We start from the raw sequence: 16,082 nt of genomic DNA, 5'->3' as shown, positions 1-16,082 counted from the left end.
GCCCACAGGCTGGCTGGGCTCCCTGTTGCCCAGTGCCACCCCGCACGTGTGGGGGCGTCTCTGAATCGTAGGTCCTCTGCCTTCTTCTGCCTCAAGTCACGTCACTTTGGTTTTTGTTTGTTTGTTGGGGGAAAGGAGTGTCAGAGGCTAAAATCTCAGCTCCGGGGCTCCACTTCTCTCGAGTGACCTGGGGACGAACCTGAATTTCTTCCTTCCTACAATATATTTACCTAAATTTGTTGAGCCTTTGACCAGAAATTAATATGCATTCCTCTTTTTTGTTATCCTCGTGTGTTTTATTGATTCACACTCAATGACTTTGTTGCTGAATTTTGAGCAGGCAGTTTATGAAAGGAACAGAAATACCAACAAACATGGAAGGATGCCAACCCTCGTTGCTAATGAATAAACACATGTGCGTCATCCTTTGACCATCTCGTTGGCATGTATTTTAGGAGAGTTTATGATACAGAGTTTTGCGAAGAATCCCAGAGACTAGACTCTCAGAGGATGACTGGAGAGGGGAGGGGGTCTGGGGGTTCTTCATCTTTGAGCGTCAGGGGCTCTGAAGTTCTCAGGCAATGTGGCTGAAAATTCTCTCAAGAATTCGTCTTCAAGAAACAGTCATGGGGGATATTCGTTATAGCCTTAATTTAAATAATTAAATTAATTGGAAGCAGCCCGAAGGCCCAATAATAGAGGATTTAGTAAATCAGTTATTGTTCCTCTACAACACAGAGGACATTGGGCAGCAAGTAGCATTTATAGGAATGACTCATGACGTGAAAAAACGCGCTTAGCATATGAAGTCAAAATATACGTAAAAACAGTATATACGACATGAAATATAGGGCTGTGTGTGGTATATGTGCACACCTGTGCCTGTATGTGTGCTCACGTGCGTGTGTATTGTAAAGGCCTCCAGGAGATACAACCAAAAGCTTATGGTGTCTGTTTCTGAGATCTGGAATCACCGCTGGTATCTATGTTCACGCATTTCTGAACTTTCTAAGTTTTTCTAAATGAATATATATCACTTTTATAATAATAGGGGAAACATATATGCTTTTTTTAGTTAGAGAAGAATTATAGGAAAGTTAGTCTGATCTTTGATATACAGAAGCATTTTCTAAGCATAAAAGCAATGCAGGTAATTTCAAATGGTAGGTAAGTTTCATTTTTGAGGACAAATTTCTAAGGGTATCAATAAACATTAAAAGGCTAAAAGCAAGCTGTTATGAATGTTTTCCACAGATATTACAGACACAGCTGTATTACATTGTTCTGAAAACATATATAATCTATATCATTTATTTAAAAAGTATATAGGTAAATGTTACAATGAGAAATTTCTAGAAGAAAATACAGTTTACTGCTATTGGTGTTTTTGGGTGGGAGTTGGAGATGCTTTTATTTATTTTATTTATCTTATTTGCATTTATTTATTTATTTATTTTTTAATAGGAAATTTATTGTCAAATTGGTTTCCATACGACACCCAGTGCTCATCCCAACAGGTGCCCTCCTCAATGCCCATCACCCACTTTCCCCTCCCTCCCACCTCCCATCAACCCTCAGTTTATTTTCAGTCTTTAGGAGTCTCTTATGGTTTGCTTCCTTCCCTCTCTGTAACTTTTTTCCCCCCTTCCCTTCCCCCATGGTCTTCTGTTAAGTTTCTCAGGATCCACATAAGAGTGAAAACATACGGTATCTGTCTTTCTCTGTATGACTTATTTCACTTAGCATAACACTCTCCACTTCCAGCCACGTTGCTACAAAAGGCCATATTCCATTCTTTCTCATTGCCACGTAGTATTCCATTGTGTATATAGACCATAATGTCTTTATCCCTTCATCAGTTGATGGACGTTTAGGCTCTTTCCATAATTTGGCTGTTGTTGAAAGTGCTGCTATAAACATTGGGGTACAAGTGCATCAGCACTCCTGTATCCCTTGGGTAAATTCCTAGCAGTGCTATTGCTGGGTCATAGGGTAGACCTATTTTTAATTTTTTGAGGAACCTCCACACGTTTCCAGAGAGGCTGCAACAGTTGGCATTCCCACCAACAGTGCAAGAGGGTTCCCATTTCTCCACATTCTCTCCAGCATCTATAGTCTCCTGATTTGTTCGTTTTAGCTACTCTGACTGGCTTGAGGTGGTATCTCAGTGTGGTTTTGATTTGTATTTCCCTGATGAGGAGCGACATTGAGCATCTTTTCATGTGCCTGTTGGCCATCTGGATGTCTTCTTTAGAGAAGTGTCTATTCATGTCTTCTGCCCTTTTCTTCACTGGATTATTTGTTTTTTGGGTGTGGAGTTTGGTGAGTTCTTTATATATTTTGGATAGTAGCCCTTTCACAATTGCACCAAAAATCATAAAATACCTAGGAATAAACCTAACCAAAGATGTAAAAGATCTGTATGCTGAAAACTATAGAAAGCTTATGAAGGAAATTGAAGAGGATACAAAGAAATGGAAAAACATTCCGTGCTCATGGATTGGAAGAATAAATATTGTTAAAATGTCAATACTACCCAAAGCAATCTACACATTCAATGCAATCCCAATCAAAATTGCACCAGCATTCTTCTCAAAGCTAGAACAAGCAATCGAAAAATTTGTATGGAACCACAAAAGACCCCGAATAGCCAAAGTAATATTGAAGAAGAAGACCAAAGTGGGAGGCATCACAATCCCAGACTTTAGCCTCTACTACAAAGCTGTAATCATCAAAACAGCATGGTATTGGCACAAAAACAGACACATAGACCAATGGAATAGAATAGAGACTCCAGAATCAGACCCACAAAAGTATGGCCAACTAATCTTTGACAAAGCAGGAAAGAACATCCAATGGAAAAAAGACGGTCTCTTTAACAAATGGTGCTGGGAGAACTGGACATCAACATGCTGAATGAAACTAGACCACTTTCTTACACCATTCACAAAAATAAACTCAAAATAGATGAAGGACCTGAATGTGAGACAGGAAACCATCAAAACCCTAGAGGAGAAAGCAGGAAAAAAACCTCTCTGACCTCAGCTGCAGCAATTTCTTACTTGACACATCTCCAAAGACAACGGAATTAAAAGCAAAAATGAACTGTTGGGACCTCATCAAGATAAAAAGCTTCTGCACTGCAAAGGAAACAGTCAACAAAACTAAAAGGCAACCAGCGGAATGGGAAAAGGTATTTGCAAATGACATATTGGAGGTGTTTTAAATACATTTCTTGCACCTTTCTGCACTTTCCAAACTTTCTGCACAAGAAGCAGCCACATGTCGTGCTATCACGGGATGCACACTTGCTGTCGGGAAGAGCAGAGTCTGTGCGCTTGGCCGGTGTCTGTGCTGGGCTTGTCCTTGCACGGCAGCATCTCTCATCGAGGGTCCCAGGACAGGGGCGTACAGAGCTCACTCTCTATCACGGATTGCAACTCTTGTGGTTGGGAGTTGCCTAGAAAGTCTACTGGATGTATTATAGGCGATTTCAGTATCTGGTGAGAGCCCAGACAGATTTCCCGCTTCCGATTCTGGTAATGAGAGCCACTCAGTCAGAAAGCCAAGGAAGTGAAAGTAACAGTTTATAATTTTAATTGAATAACCCATATACTAACTGAGATTGAAACAAAAATCCTTTTATATATTATTGCAAGTTCATAGTGAACAGAGTTCATCGACATAATTTGAAATGATTGAAACATGCGTGTGCATATCGGTATTTGCACCCACGGAGTATGATCTATTAAATGGGAAAATGAAACAAAAACTACCCCCTCCCCAGGCAGGGGTGGGTGCTGGGAGACAAGTCTGAACTTCTAAGAGGTGGAAGCTCATAGTCTTGGTGTGCGGCAGGATGAAAGGGCCTGCCGTCCCAGGCCAGGAGGCGAGGCAGGCCCACCATACAGGGGCTCTTGGGGTCTCTGCTCCTCGGCCTTACTGACCACATCACCACCGTGCGTTGACCCCCAGATGCTATTTTTTGAGGTGGAGGAGTAAAGAAGTTCAACGCCCTGGCTACCTCCTTCTCTTCTCTGCTGAGACCATCACCAAGAGTATAATTACTTAGAAAGGATAATTGCATTGGTGGATTCTGTGATGGGCATGAAGCTGAATCATCCTTGCCCGTCCTCCCCCCTACAGAAACTCTTTTAAACCCTCATTAGCCCTGGTTCTTGTCGGCACTGCAGAACTTGGAGTTCCTTCTGCTGTGGGGGCCGGGTTCATGCGATACTCTCCCCCCCAGATCTGGAGCGATTTGGAGTCAAGGTTGCCCTCCTCCCGAAGTTGGATCTTTGCTATGGCCCATTATGGGCGGTTGCTCTTCTTCCTTTATTGAGGTCCGTCAGTGTGTGAGCTCCTGTTTGGCAAATGTGGAACCTATGAGTGGCTTTCTGGGAGCTGCATTTCCAAGTGCGTCCTGCTGCACACCCACCAGCATTGTCCCAGGTCACCGTTAAGTGGCCTTTGGAAGTGGTGGCTCAAACATTCCACATGGTGGTCCACGGCCCCTGCCTGTGTTCTGCTGGTCTCTGCTCACCCATCCTCCTCCGATGGGGGTGCCTTCCTGTCAGAAGGAGTGGCTCTACGGGGAGCCCGTGAGGTCCCGGTGAGGTGGGACAGCAAGGAATCTCCCTGCCTTCCTGGCCATGGGCTGGGCCATTCCGTCACATGAATATTAAAACTCTGGTGTAAAATGTCAGCTGTGTCCATGTGAATGTGAAGATGACTGAGGGTTTCAGACAAGTGGACATGTGTGGGTGTCTGTGGGAGAGGGAACAGGCAAACGGCAGGGGTCCTCGGGTTGGGATGGGGGCCTCAGTGGGATCCAGAGCATCCTCCCGCCCGGAGTTGTCTGCCGGGTGTTCTCAGGCTGGCACGTGGAGGCAGCTTGGGTCTGAGGAGGCTGTGGGAGAGCCACCTTTAGGAAGGGAGGGCTTCCATTCTTGGTAGATGCTCTGGTTGGAATGCTAAGACTCTGTGAAACTCCTCTGCACCTAACAGTAGGAACATTAGAAATAGTGGCTCAAAGAAGAACATAACTAATATTTGTATCTGTGGCCGAATCCACAAAAGGAGTAAAATTTTGCCTCCTTTCTAGTCAGTGCTTTTAAAATGTGTTTCTAATGCCAAAATTCTGGCGTGGCTGCGTGAGGCTGCATGTGCGATGCCGGCTGTCCCGTGTAGACCAGGGATGCTGGAGAGGGTCCGCTCTCTGCGCTGTGGCTCACGTGGCCCAGGCGTGGTCAGTGGCGGCCGCGCACGTGAGTGTTGCAGTGCCTTGAACTCTGAACGAGGGCTGACGTCTGGTCAGACACACTCTGACTGTGGTTTTTCCTGAGTCACTGAATCGCAGGCCTCTCAATTGCAGTCGACCAGACAAGAATGTCTTCCCTCTTTTTTTCTCGCTATCCGGAAAGTTTTATTTTATTCTGTGTTTTTTCGTGTAGAGGAACGCACGTCCTGGGCCTTCCGGCACACTTAGAGTTCTGCCTGTTGGCCTTCGGAGTCTTGCCCTCAGGGAGGGGAGTCCCGACCTGCGGCAGGTCCCAGCACCGTGCTGCTGCCTGTCTGTCCTTATGTCACTTCACATGTGCACCCGTCTGTCCAACATGTACAGGGACCCTGCCTCCACGTGCTCTTCCTGTAGCCTGGTTCCTGACACGACGGGGCACTCTTCTAGTGGGGGTGAGGGACAAGAATCAAGAGGAATAAATTAAAAATACAGTGGTACCTGCAGGTGGGTCAGAGCAGGAAGACCATGAAGGAGTGGGGGAGCGCCTGCCAGGTGGTCCAGGAGGCCTTTTAGAGGAGGCGGTGGTCTAGCCGGTGGCATGACTGAGCTCACGCTCAGTGAGTCACAGTGTGACTGCAGCAGGGGCCAGGTGGTGGGAGGGCAACGTGGGAGGGCAGCAGGGGCGCTGAGCAAGGGGTGGGTGAAGATGTGCTGGGGAGAATGGTGGCAGCTGTTGCCCCCCCCCCCCCCCCCCGCCTGCCCCGGAGATGAGTTGTTGCCCCCCACCACCCCCGCCCCGGCCCCGGAGATGAGTTCGGGTGTTACTCCTCGCACAGCGGGGCCTCTGAAGCTCCCTCTGGCTGAAGGCCTGCAGGGAAGGCAGGCTTGGTTGGGAGGCTGCAGCCTGCAGGAGGGCAGTTGGTGGGCCTGGGGGCTGTTGGGGGTAGGTCAGAGGCCGAGCTCAGGCAGAGCTGATGCACTTGCTGGAGAATGGATCAGGAGGCTGGTGCAGAGGACTGGAGTGAGCACCTGAGGTGAGATGACCTTGGGATCGTCAGGGATCGGTCTTGGACTTAGAGCTAGACATCCTGGTTGCTTGTTCAGGTGGGCAGTTGATGCAGGAGCCCAGGGGAGAGGGCAGGACAGGGAAATGGATTTAGGGAATCCAGTGGAGGGAGTGTGGTCAGTAGAGAAGAGCAGAGCTCCCCTGGGTCCAACCCCAGGAAGCCTGAAGCTGGAGCGCCTGGTGGGGTTGGTGCTCTGGCCCCAGGCCCTCCCTGTGTGCCCACCCTGCCCACACCCTCAGTGCCCTGCAAGCTGCCAGGAGCATGTGACCCAGACCCGACTGCCTGTCCCTGGCCAGCAGGTGGTGCAACCATTTTTGACATTTAGGTCTCTCTCTTGGAAGTTTGTGTGTTTTCACTTTCTCCTCCCGTGGCATTCAGGATTTGGAGGGAAATGTCTCCATGTGACCTGCACACGACACTCCTGTGCCAGGTGCTGGCCTGTCTGCATGGCACACTCTCCCCTTCGCCTGCTGGACCATCTTTCCGTGTGCCGGATGTGCCATCCGTGTTTTCTTTGAAGTATTTGATCAGATAGGTAGGCCATTTGGAAATTATGTTGTTTGTTTTCTTGAGAGCTTGTTTGGAGGTTCTAGCAGGGGAACGCAGCTACTCGTATACCCTTGACCGAAGAACGATCCTCCTCTATCGGGGAAGGTGGTCCTCTTCGACCGAGCGCGCAGCTTCGGGAGGGACGCACTTGGAGCGGTGAGGGAGGAAGGGGGCCCCCGCCTAGCCAGCCAGATCAGCTGAATCAACCCTGGTGATCAGTGGGGTGACAGATGTTGCAGCCAGATCGCCCTCACATCCTATGTTGTTTGTTTTCTTACTGAGTTTCGAGAATTGCATGTATTCTGGGTGCAGGCCTTTGTGGGGTACGTGTTCTGCAGGTACTTTCTCCCAGTCTATAGCTTCACTTTCATTTTTATAAGTGTCTTTTGAAGATCAAAATTTTTAATTTTGATGACATCCAGTTTATCCATTTTTTGCTTTTATACATCATGTCTTTTGTATCATACTTAAGAATTCTTTGTGAAACCAGGGGTCTGTAAGATTTTTTGCTATTCTTTCTTTCACAAGTTTTATAGTTGTGATCTAGTTTAAATAATTTTATACAGAATGGGAAGAAAATGTCGAGATCTTTTTTTTTTTTTTTTGTATATGGTATCTAGTTGTTTTAGCATCTTTTGTTAAAAAGTTTTTCCTTTTCCCATTCAATCGCCTTGGAACCTTTGTCACAAATCAATTGGCCATGTATGTGTGTGTGTGTTTTCAAGGGTACCTGGGATTTATTTTAATCAGGAATGGTAAGAAAGGCTGCCATGGAAATGACTGTCATGAGGAGGAAGCTCATACCCACAGGTCCCGAGAAACAGGAGGCAGGCTACTCAGGACCCACGAGGAGCCCCAGGGTCAGTGAGCAGGCAGAGGAGGTGAGGGGAAAATGGGCAGGAGTTTTATTATGGTTTCCGTGGGAGGGCCAGGTGAGGCGGGGTCAGCCTTCAGAAGTTCAGCAGGCCCTAGGGCATAGGGGCTGTCCCTGGTTGTGTGGTCCCTGGCCCCAGGGTATGGCTTTATAATAAATCTTGAAATAAGGCAGTATATTTCCATACACACTTTAGAAGCCATTTAGCCTATTCTGATTTCAGTTGAGATTGTATTGATGGGAGATCACCGTTGTGCGATTGAGATCTGGTTGGATAGATGCACTAAGAGGGGACATCCCGAGCTTTGTTTCTGATCTGGGGGGTATCCTGCCCCCTTTCACCCTAACGTGTGATGCTAGCTGTGTGGTGTGACTGCAGCTCCTCTATCAGGTGCACGAAGTGCTCTTACAGTCTGGGTTTGCTGAGAATTCTTTTCATGAGTGATCATGAATTTTGCCAAATGCTTTTTCTGCATCTATTGAGACAATCACCTAGTTTTCTTTTTTATGTCTGTTTCTATAGTCCATCCATATAAACCAAAATCTGTGAAACTGACTTTTAAAAACGTATTAAACCAATTGCGTTTCTGGGTTGAAATCCATTTTGCTAGATTATGTGATTTGATATGCTAAAATTTAAGAATTTTTGCAACTATATTTATGAGAAATATTTTGTGTTTACTTTTAGTGTATTTTTCTGGTTTTGGTATCAAGTTAATACTTGCCTGCCTCATTGAATGAGTTGGGAAGTGTTCTCTTACATTCACCCTTCAGAATGAGTTAGTAAGGAATTTGTATTATTTCTTCCTCGAATACTTGGTAGAATTCACCACGGAAGCCATCTGGATGGGCTCATTTTTTGGTTGAAGGTTTTTAACTTGAATTCAATTTCTTGAATACATGTAGGTTATCTGTTACCTTCTCGAGTGAGTTTGGATAGCTTGATTCTTCTAAAAATTTGTTCCATGTATATTATTAAATTTATTGCCATGCAATAGATCCTAACATTCCCTTATTATATTCTGTGTTTTTTTTACTTATTGGCATGAAATTCACATAACATGCAATTAATCATTTTAAAGTGTACAATTCAGTGCATTCACAGTGTTGTGCAACTACCACCCAGTTTCAGACTTTTTCAAAACTTTTTTCTCATCCCTAAGAAATGTTCCACACTGATTAAGTAATCACTTCCCATTTCCTCTCTCCCCATCCATGAATCTGCTCTCTATCTCTGTGGATTTACCTGCTCTGGGTATTTCATATAAATGGAATCATACAATATACGACCATTTCTTTCATTTAGCATAATGTTTTCAAGGTTCATCTGAGTTGTAGTGTGTATCATTACTTCATTTTTTTCAATGGCTGTCGAATATCCTGTTGTGTGGATATGTTACAAGTTGCTTATCAGTTCATCCATTGATGGACGCTTGATTGTTTCATATTTTGTGTCCTTCCTTCAGGGATCACTGTCCTGTGCTGCCTGTTGTCTCATGTCTCAAAACCCACAAATGCTTTGTCTCATGTCTTTTGTCTGTGTTTTCGTTGTCTGGCTGGAGAGTCGATTTGGTCTGTCTTCTTCTGCCTGGGCTGGAAGTGGACGCCCTCTGTCTGGGGTTTGTAATGTTCCTCCGGTCTTTAGTCATCCCTGCGTGGGCCTCGGGCTGCCCGTAAGAGCCTCTGGCGGAGCCACTTACCTCCACACTATGTCTTCGCACAGGCAGGGCGCCTTGTCCTGTCGTCCTGGTGAAGTGCTCTTCGGACTTGGAGCTGAGACTACATGGTGGTCCCGCCTGGGGTTCCCGCCTACACCCCACCACGGTCCTCTCCTTACCCCTCATGGGTCCAAGGGATTGAGAATCTACACTTTCTATCAGCTTTACGACCATGGGTCAGGGATTGGGGTCTAGGGCTCTGAGCATTTATTGGTATCTTAAGTTCCAAACTCAGTTTAGAATCTAACCTCTTTTATGGAATTTTTTTCTCTGGGAAACTGCCTTTGACTTCCTAAATAACTGATTTATGAGTACATTCTTTTAATAAGTTCCTTTGGTTGGTAAAATTTGGCATCTAAGGTGATAGATTATTCTTTGGGTTATTTTCTGTCTCTGATTTCCAATTATAATAATTTTTTTAACCCGTTTACAGGGCTGTCTACAGAGAGAGATCCTCACATGGTTTCATGTAAGTAGTGCTTCTTACAATGCCTTTACACAGGTTATGTCTTTAAACTCAGTGATTCTTGCTACGTCAGTTGATTTTTAAAGTCTCGCTTGCCTATGAAGCCATGTGTCTTGCTGTCCTTCCTTGTGGCCAGGTTTCCTGTCACACAGGGGACCTGTGACAGGTCAAAGTACACCAACAGCGTCAGTGATTTGCATGATTTCTTTCTGGCTTTTGTAGAACCAAGATTTTAAAAGAAGCCGTTTTCTCCTTTTCTGTTAAACCCCGTTCACCAACTTCACCTGACCAAACTGTCCAGCAGGGGGCCTGAGGGCCGGTGGTGAGTGTGCGGTGCGGGACACATGCCTTGGTCCCACGCTCCACCAGTGCGGCCCAGCCGGGCAGGGACAAGTGTGTGCTGTGGCCACGGTGGTGTGTCCACGCTGTGTGGGCATCTCTTTGTGGCCTTGACTCCAGTTTTGCAAAACTTACCTTGAAATGATTCCTTTCAAATCCTTAAGATGTCTTTTTCTAAAGCTTATAAATGTTGTTTTCTATTAGTTTTCAGCAGGGAATTTGGTTTTTAGCAGTCTCGCATGGAATCCTAATGTCATGACAGTAGCTAATATTTATGAAGTGCTTGGTTTGTGCCAGCTTTGCTGATTTGGATCCTTCCCGTCTAATTCCTCACTCCATCCTCACAGTGCCCTGTGGAGTAGTGCCCTCTGCTCGCTTTCCAGGACTCAGCTATGTGACGCCACTGTGTTGTCGGTGGTGAGACCAAGATTTGACCCTAGGCCGCTGACCTCATGAGCCTGAGTCCCTGCACGATGGTAGGATGAGCAGGAGGTGACTTGTTGATGTGATGCGGGCTCTGAGTTCAATGTCTGCCCTTTCTGGTGGTCTTGATGGCAGACCCAAGTAGCCACCCTGGAGTCCTGTGCTCAGCTGGTCAGAGAGCCAGACAGGCATAGCCCACCAAGCTTACAGAGCCTGTGGCCTGCAGCAGGGACCGTGATTCATCAACAGCCCCCCCAGGAGAGACGGTGGTGGTGGTGGGGAGGAGTCAGGAAACACATGTGCATGAGTATCTAGGGCTAGAGGGTAACCGGAGTCCTAACTGATGTTAGAAGAGGAAAGTCCTTAATTAACAAATTGCTTGAACAAAGACCTTGTTTGCTCTTTCATTCATTCAGCAAATATTTGCAAAACGTGCCAGGCGCTCTTCTGAAATCCCAGCTTCCTTTAGCTCATATCTACGTGGGGCTTACAAAAAGAAATATAGGAAGTAAACACGCCACGGTGTGTCAGGTGGTGACATCTGCCGTGGAAGACGTGAGGAGGAGCGGGAGTGTTCGGATAGGCCCACCTGGCAAGGGGCATCTGGGCAGAGCCTCGAAGGAGGGGCAGGAGTCAGCACCGCGGGTGCTGGAGCACGGAGGGCTCCGGGCCAAGGCGAGGGACGTGCTCGGGGTGCTCGTGGAGCGTCGGGGAGGCCGGCGAGGCTGGAGCAGAGTGAGTGAGGGGGCAGGAGATGAGGTCAGAGAGCAACAGGGTGCACCTCAGGGGCCTGGTGGGTCGCCTTGAGGCTAGTTGTCACTCTGCAGGGTGTAGGGGCCGCGAGTCAGGTAGTCTTTTTTTCTTTGGGTGTTGGATTGGTAAATTAACGCCATCTTACCACTTTCTTTTTAGAGGACGTCCAAATCCCTACTGGCTTGGGACCATCTTTATAATTGTGCAAATCTGGATCTAATTTTCACAGACATCCCCAAGGGAAGGGCCGCTGGAATTCAGGCATATAAACAACGCCTTGTCTGCGCTGGGGCTGTTTTGCCTAGATTTGGTGTTGTCCAACTTTGTCCTCCTGGCAAGTGGGGAACCTGGCCTGCAGTTCTGGAAATAAACCAGCAGGCTGGGGTGGGGTGGGCCGGCCCAGAGTTACCCACCCCGTCTCGTGCGCACAGCATCTCGGGCTCCCCGCTGGAGAAGGCCCGGGCAGCTGGGCTGAGAGGCCCAGACAAGCGGGGCAGCGGGGCCGTCAGGACTGGGATTCCGGGGGTTCCCAGAGGCCTGCTTAAGTGCAGGCGGTGAGCTTTCCACAGGGCACCCGTGGCCTCTCCCGCAGGTGCGGAGGGAGCCGTTGGGCGCACTGAGCTGGTTGGAGCAGAAACGGCTCTGACTCCAGGGGCGATCCTGGCCGTGTCCTGCGGCGCCTTCCCGCGGGGTTCCCGGGTGGTGTGACGAGCCAGAACAGAGCTCCTCTGCAGTGGACGTTTCCCAGGGGAGGTGGCAGCTTTGGAAGGACTTGGTTTTCCATTTGCACGTCTCTGAGAACTTTCCACACTTCCTTAGAGTGAGGGGAAGGGCAGTCTTCACAGCGAAGCCACTTCTGTGTGATGCCTGGGCTTGGCCACGGCCGGGATCCCTGAAATCCCACTTTGTTTTGCAGGGGGGACAGAGTTCCCACAGCCAGAGTGACAGAGCCCACTCCCTGCCAACTCAGAACTGGGCACTTAAGGAAATTAAGAAGCAATGAGAACAAAACAGTTGAAATTTTTATTTACTTTGAGGTCTTTTATTTTCTGTAATACCGACTTGGTTATTTGATTTATATAGGTTTTTCTTCTGTGCTGCCTTAAGATAACAATTCTCGCTATAGAATGAGAGGATTTGGCAAATATGAGAAAGAACTGGAAGGCTTACCTGCAGCGAGTACAGACAGGAGGACTGCAGATGAGCCCCCGACCGGGACGCCTCCGTCAGGGGCCTCCTGCCCCGCCACGTCCTTCTTGGTGCCCCTTGTCGTCACCCCACAGACACCACTGCCTCCTTCCTGTCTCGGGTGTGCTGCGGGGAGGCGACGTAGCCCTGTGCGCTGGCCCAGGGACTGGGGTGGCCCCCACGCCCTCGTCCGTGTCTCTTGTGTCGGAGGCAGTTCTTGTGCATCTGGCCTTTCTTCTCAGCTTCCTCACTTCATCAGATTTCAGTCTCGGCCGATGGCCGGGCCTCACAGTTCGAGAAAACAGGCGCTTCGCTTTCCCTCCCGAAGCCGCAGTCCCGCCGTCCTGCCCTCCGCCTGGTCTCCCTGCCCTCTGGCTGCTCAGGGCTCTGCTCCTGCCTCAGTTGGGCCACCTGTCTCCTGGGTCTCAGTTCCTTGTCCCTGGCAGCCACTTCTAGTAGCATCAGCATGACTCGGTAACTCTCATCTTAAAATAAAAAAAAAACCTCCTCCCTTGATTTTCAGCCAAAATGGCAGATTGAATTCACAGTGACCTCTGCTGCTTCTTAAGAACCACTAAAGTGACAGGTAAGATATTTTTAAAAGGAAGAGGCCACCAAGAGATTGAGAGGAGATGACAGAATTGGGGAACTTAGACAGCAGATGGACAAACAGAGGGACATAGCAGATCTGAAAACAGAAAGCTCGGGGGTGATCACACTTGTGCTGGGGGGCCCGGCGGGGAGATGGATTGCATGGCAGACAGCCCCCCCAAGTCTCAAGAATGACATTGCCATGTACCTCTGAAAATCAGGAGGGCAGTAAAGATGGGGCTGAAATAGGAAATTGGTGGAAAGCCGGTTTAGGAAGCAAGCCAAACCAGGCTGGTTCTCGGCCCTCCTCCCCCACCCTGACTTGTCCCCAGGAGGGTGAACTGGGAGCCTGAGGGCGACGGAGGGGGCTGGTCCGCAGGGACGTGGGGCTGCGCTCCAGTGGGTCAGGGAGCACCGTGAGCCCAGCCTCCACCTTGCCGGCCCCTGGAACACGGAGAACCTGGGATGGCTTTGGGATGCTGGTGAGTGGAGCAGCCGCTCCGATGGTGGAGCAAGAAGCGAGTGGCTTGCTTGGAGGTGGTCTGCGGCTGTGCTGGAGTGATCGGGAGGGGCTCATCCCCGGCTGGGCGGGTGGAGGCAGACCAGCAATGCAGACACAGAAAACTAAGCCAGCGAACGAGGCCCTCAGTCGCTCCAGGAAGCACGCACCTCATGCAGAGGTCTGAGGGGTACAGGAGGCTCTGGAGCCTCCTGGGGTGGAGGGGGCAGAGGGCCAGGGAGGGGGATTGTCGAGTTTCCCAGTAGGAAGTTAGTAGAGGGCACGGAGGAGTAATGATCCGATGGTGGAGATAAATACCAAAGAGGGTAAGAACCCAGAAAGATTGCCCACAGGGCCCGGGGCACAGGGACGGCAAGGGCCCTGTGCTCGCCGTCAGCTTTGTGGATTCTGTGGTTTTTAAAACCCTGTACATTTATAATGTGGCGCAAAGTAAAAATGAAACGGTTACATAGCAAATACCGTTATAAAAGCGTTACGAAGGCTGCCCCCCTCCCGTCTCTGCTCCTGCCAGGGCCCAGCTCCTCTGCATGGCCATCTGGTCCTCCCCAGTGGGGCTTCATCCTCACCACCTGGCCAGCGTTCGCGGCCTCTGCCTCCCCGAATCCGGTAAAAATGTTTCTCCTTGGGAGCTGGAGCTCCGCAGCTCTTGACCTGTAGAGTGGCCCCTCCCGGTGGTGTGTCCTTTCTCAGGCTCCCCCGGCCCCCACTGTCCTGGTCCCGCGTGCTAGTCGAGTGTCGTCTCCTCTGTGTGCGAGCCCCTCTGTCACCTCCCTGTCCCGGTGCTCCGAGAGGGCCCTGCTGATGGTCGGTGCCCAGGGGCTCCTGGGGACCAGACACTGCTGCAGACATTTGGTCCCTTTCATGCTGAACTTTGCCTCGGGGATTAAGATACACACACATTTCTGGGCCCTGCTTTTATTTTTTATCTTTATTATTTTTTTTCCCTGGGCCCGCTTTTAAACTGAATGCCATCCTGCACGTTGTTCTGTGTAACCAAGTTTAAGAAAGAACATTTAAAAAAATTTTTTTAATGTTTGTTTTTATTTTTGAGAGAGACAGAGACAGAGCACAAGTGGGGGCAGGGCAGAGAGCGAGGGAAACAGTCCGAAGCAGGCTCCGGGCTCTGAGCTGTCAGCACAGAGCCCAGTGCAGGGCTTGAACTCATGAACCGTGAGATCATGACTCGGGCAGAAGTCAGATGCTCAACTGACTGAGCCACCCAGGTACCCCTTAAGAACGCTATTTGTAAAAGTTTACATAGTCCCCACTCTGTGGATGTACAGGTAACCCTTGAACTCACAGGGGTTAAGGTTGCTGACCTCCCACGCAGTCGAAAATCCACACATAACTTTGACTCCTCCCGAACTTAACTGCTTACTGGTGACCGGAAGCCTTACTCGTAACATCAACAGTCGATTAACACATATTTGTATATGTTATGTACTGTATTCTTACAATAAAGTAAGCTAGAGAAAAGAAAATGTTACTAAGAAAGTCGTAAGAGAAAATACATTTAGAGTACTATACGGTGTTTATCAAAAAAATTCATGCACAGGTGGACCCGTGAGGTTCAAGCCTGTTCTTCAAGGAAAAGGGTCTTCAAGGAAAGGGTCAAGTGTAGGTATCAGTCATCCCCTTTTTGTTTAATATGGTTGGGTGTTCTTCACATCTGTCATGCTGTTGGTAGTAGTGAGGTGAGCACCCTTGTGCGTGAATCAGCTTTCCCTCTTCCTGAGGCAAGATTGCATTATCTGTCCACGTAGGATTCCTAGGTCACGGGAGAGATGCACTTCAAAAGAGGCATAATGTGTCATTGCCACTTGTGTCCTGCTGGCTGGGCCCCACCAACACACCGTGTCCCCAAGAACACTGGAAGGGCATGGTGCGATCGGACTCCGCTTCGCCACTGGCTGGTTTAGTCTTCCTTCTCCGTAAACGTCCTGCCTTAGTGAAGGTGCCAGCGGGTGTCTCCCCGGGTGGGTCATTCGCCTTTTACTTGGGCACTGGTGTTTTGGGGCAGTTTGACATTTAGAAAACCCCTTCCTGGCCTTCAATGTGTCCTTACATTTTCTTTTCTGTTTTTACTTTTTGCATTGACTTGTGTAATCCACTTGGGATTAAATTTGACGTATGTTATTAGGTGAAAGTGTAAGTTATTTTCTCTTACAAGTGTGAAAACACTGTTGAGAAATACTTCATTTTCCCAATGATTTGTGCTGCTACTTTTGGCCTAGAAGTATATCTCACATGCAGATATTGTATATATTCGTGTCTTTTTGCATTATCTAATTGATCTGTTAATTCTCACGCTGGTACAACTGTTTTAATGATTCTAGTTTTATGGTATATTTATCC

General features: G+C 48.4%; 1 protein-coding gene across 4 annotated transcripts in view; it reads left to right on the top strand.

Moving 5' to 3' along the window:
- Positions 1–16,082, top strand: part of PCBP3 (poly(rC) binding protein 3) — a 277,127-nt gene that overhangs the window by 75,936 nt on the left and 185,109 nt on the right. For 3 of the 4 annotated variants that reach the window (XM_047847074.1, XM_047847073.1, XM_047847082.1), the window contains one exon: positions 9,881–9,916. The exons of the other annotated variant lie outside the window; for it this stretch is intronic. The gene's annotated coding sequence lies outside the window, so the exon portion shown is untranslated. The remainder of the gene's footprint in view (positions 1–9,880; positions 9,917–16,082) is intronic. 4 annotated transcript variants of the gene reach the window in all.

Source organism: Prionailurus viverrinus, unplaced genomic scaffold (assembly GCF_022837055.1).
Source record: "Prionailurus viverrinus isolate Anna unplaced genomic scaffold, UM_Priviv_1.0 scaffold_42, whole genome shotgun sequence".
NCBI lineage: Eukaryota > Metazoa > Chordata > Mammalia > Carnivora > Felidae > Prionailurus > Prionailurus viverrinus.
This window is presented reverse-complemented; position numbering and strand designations above follow the sequence as displayed.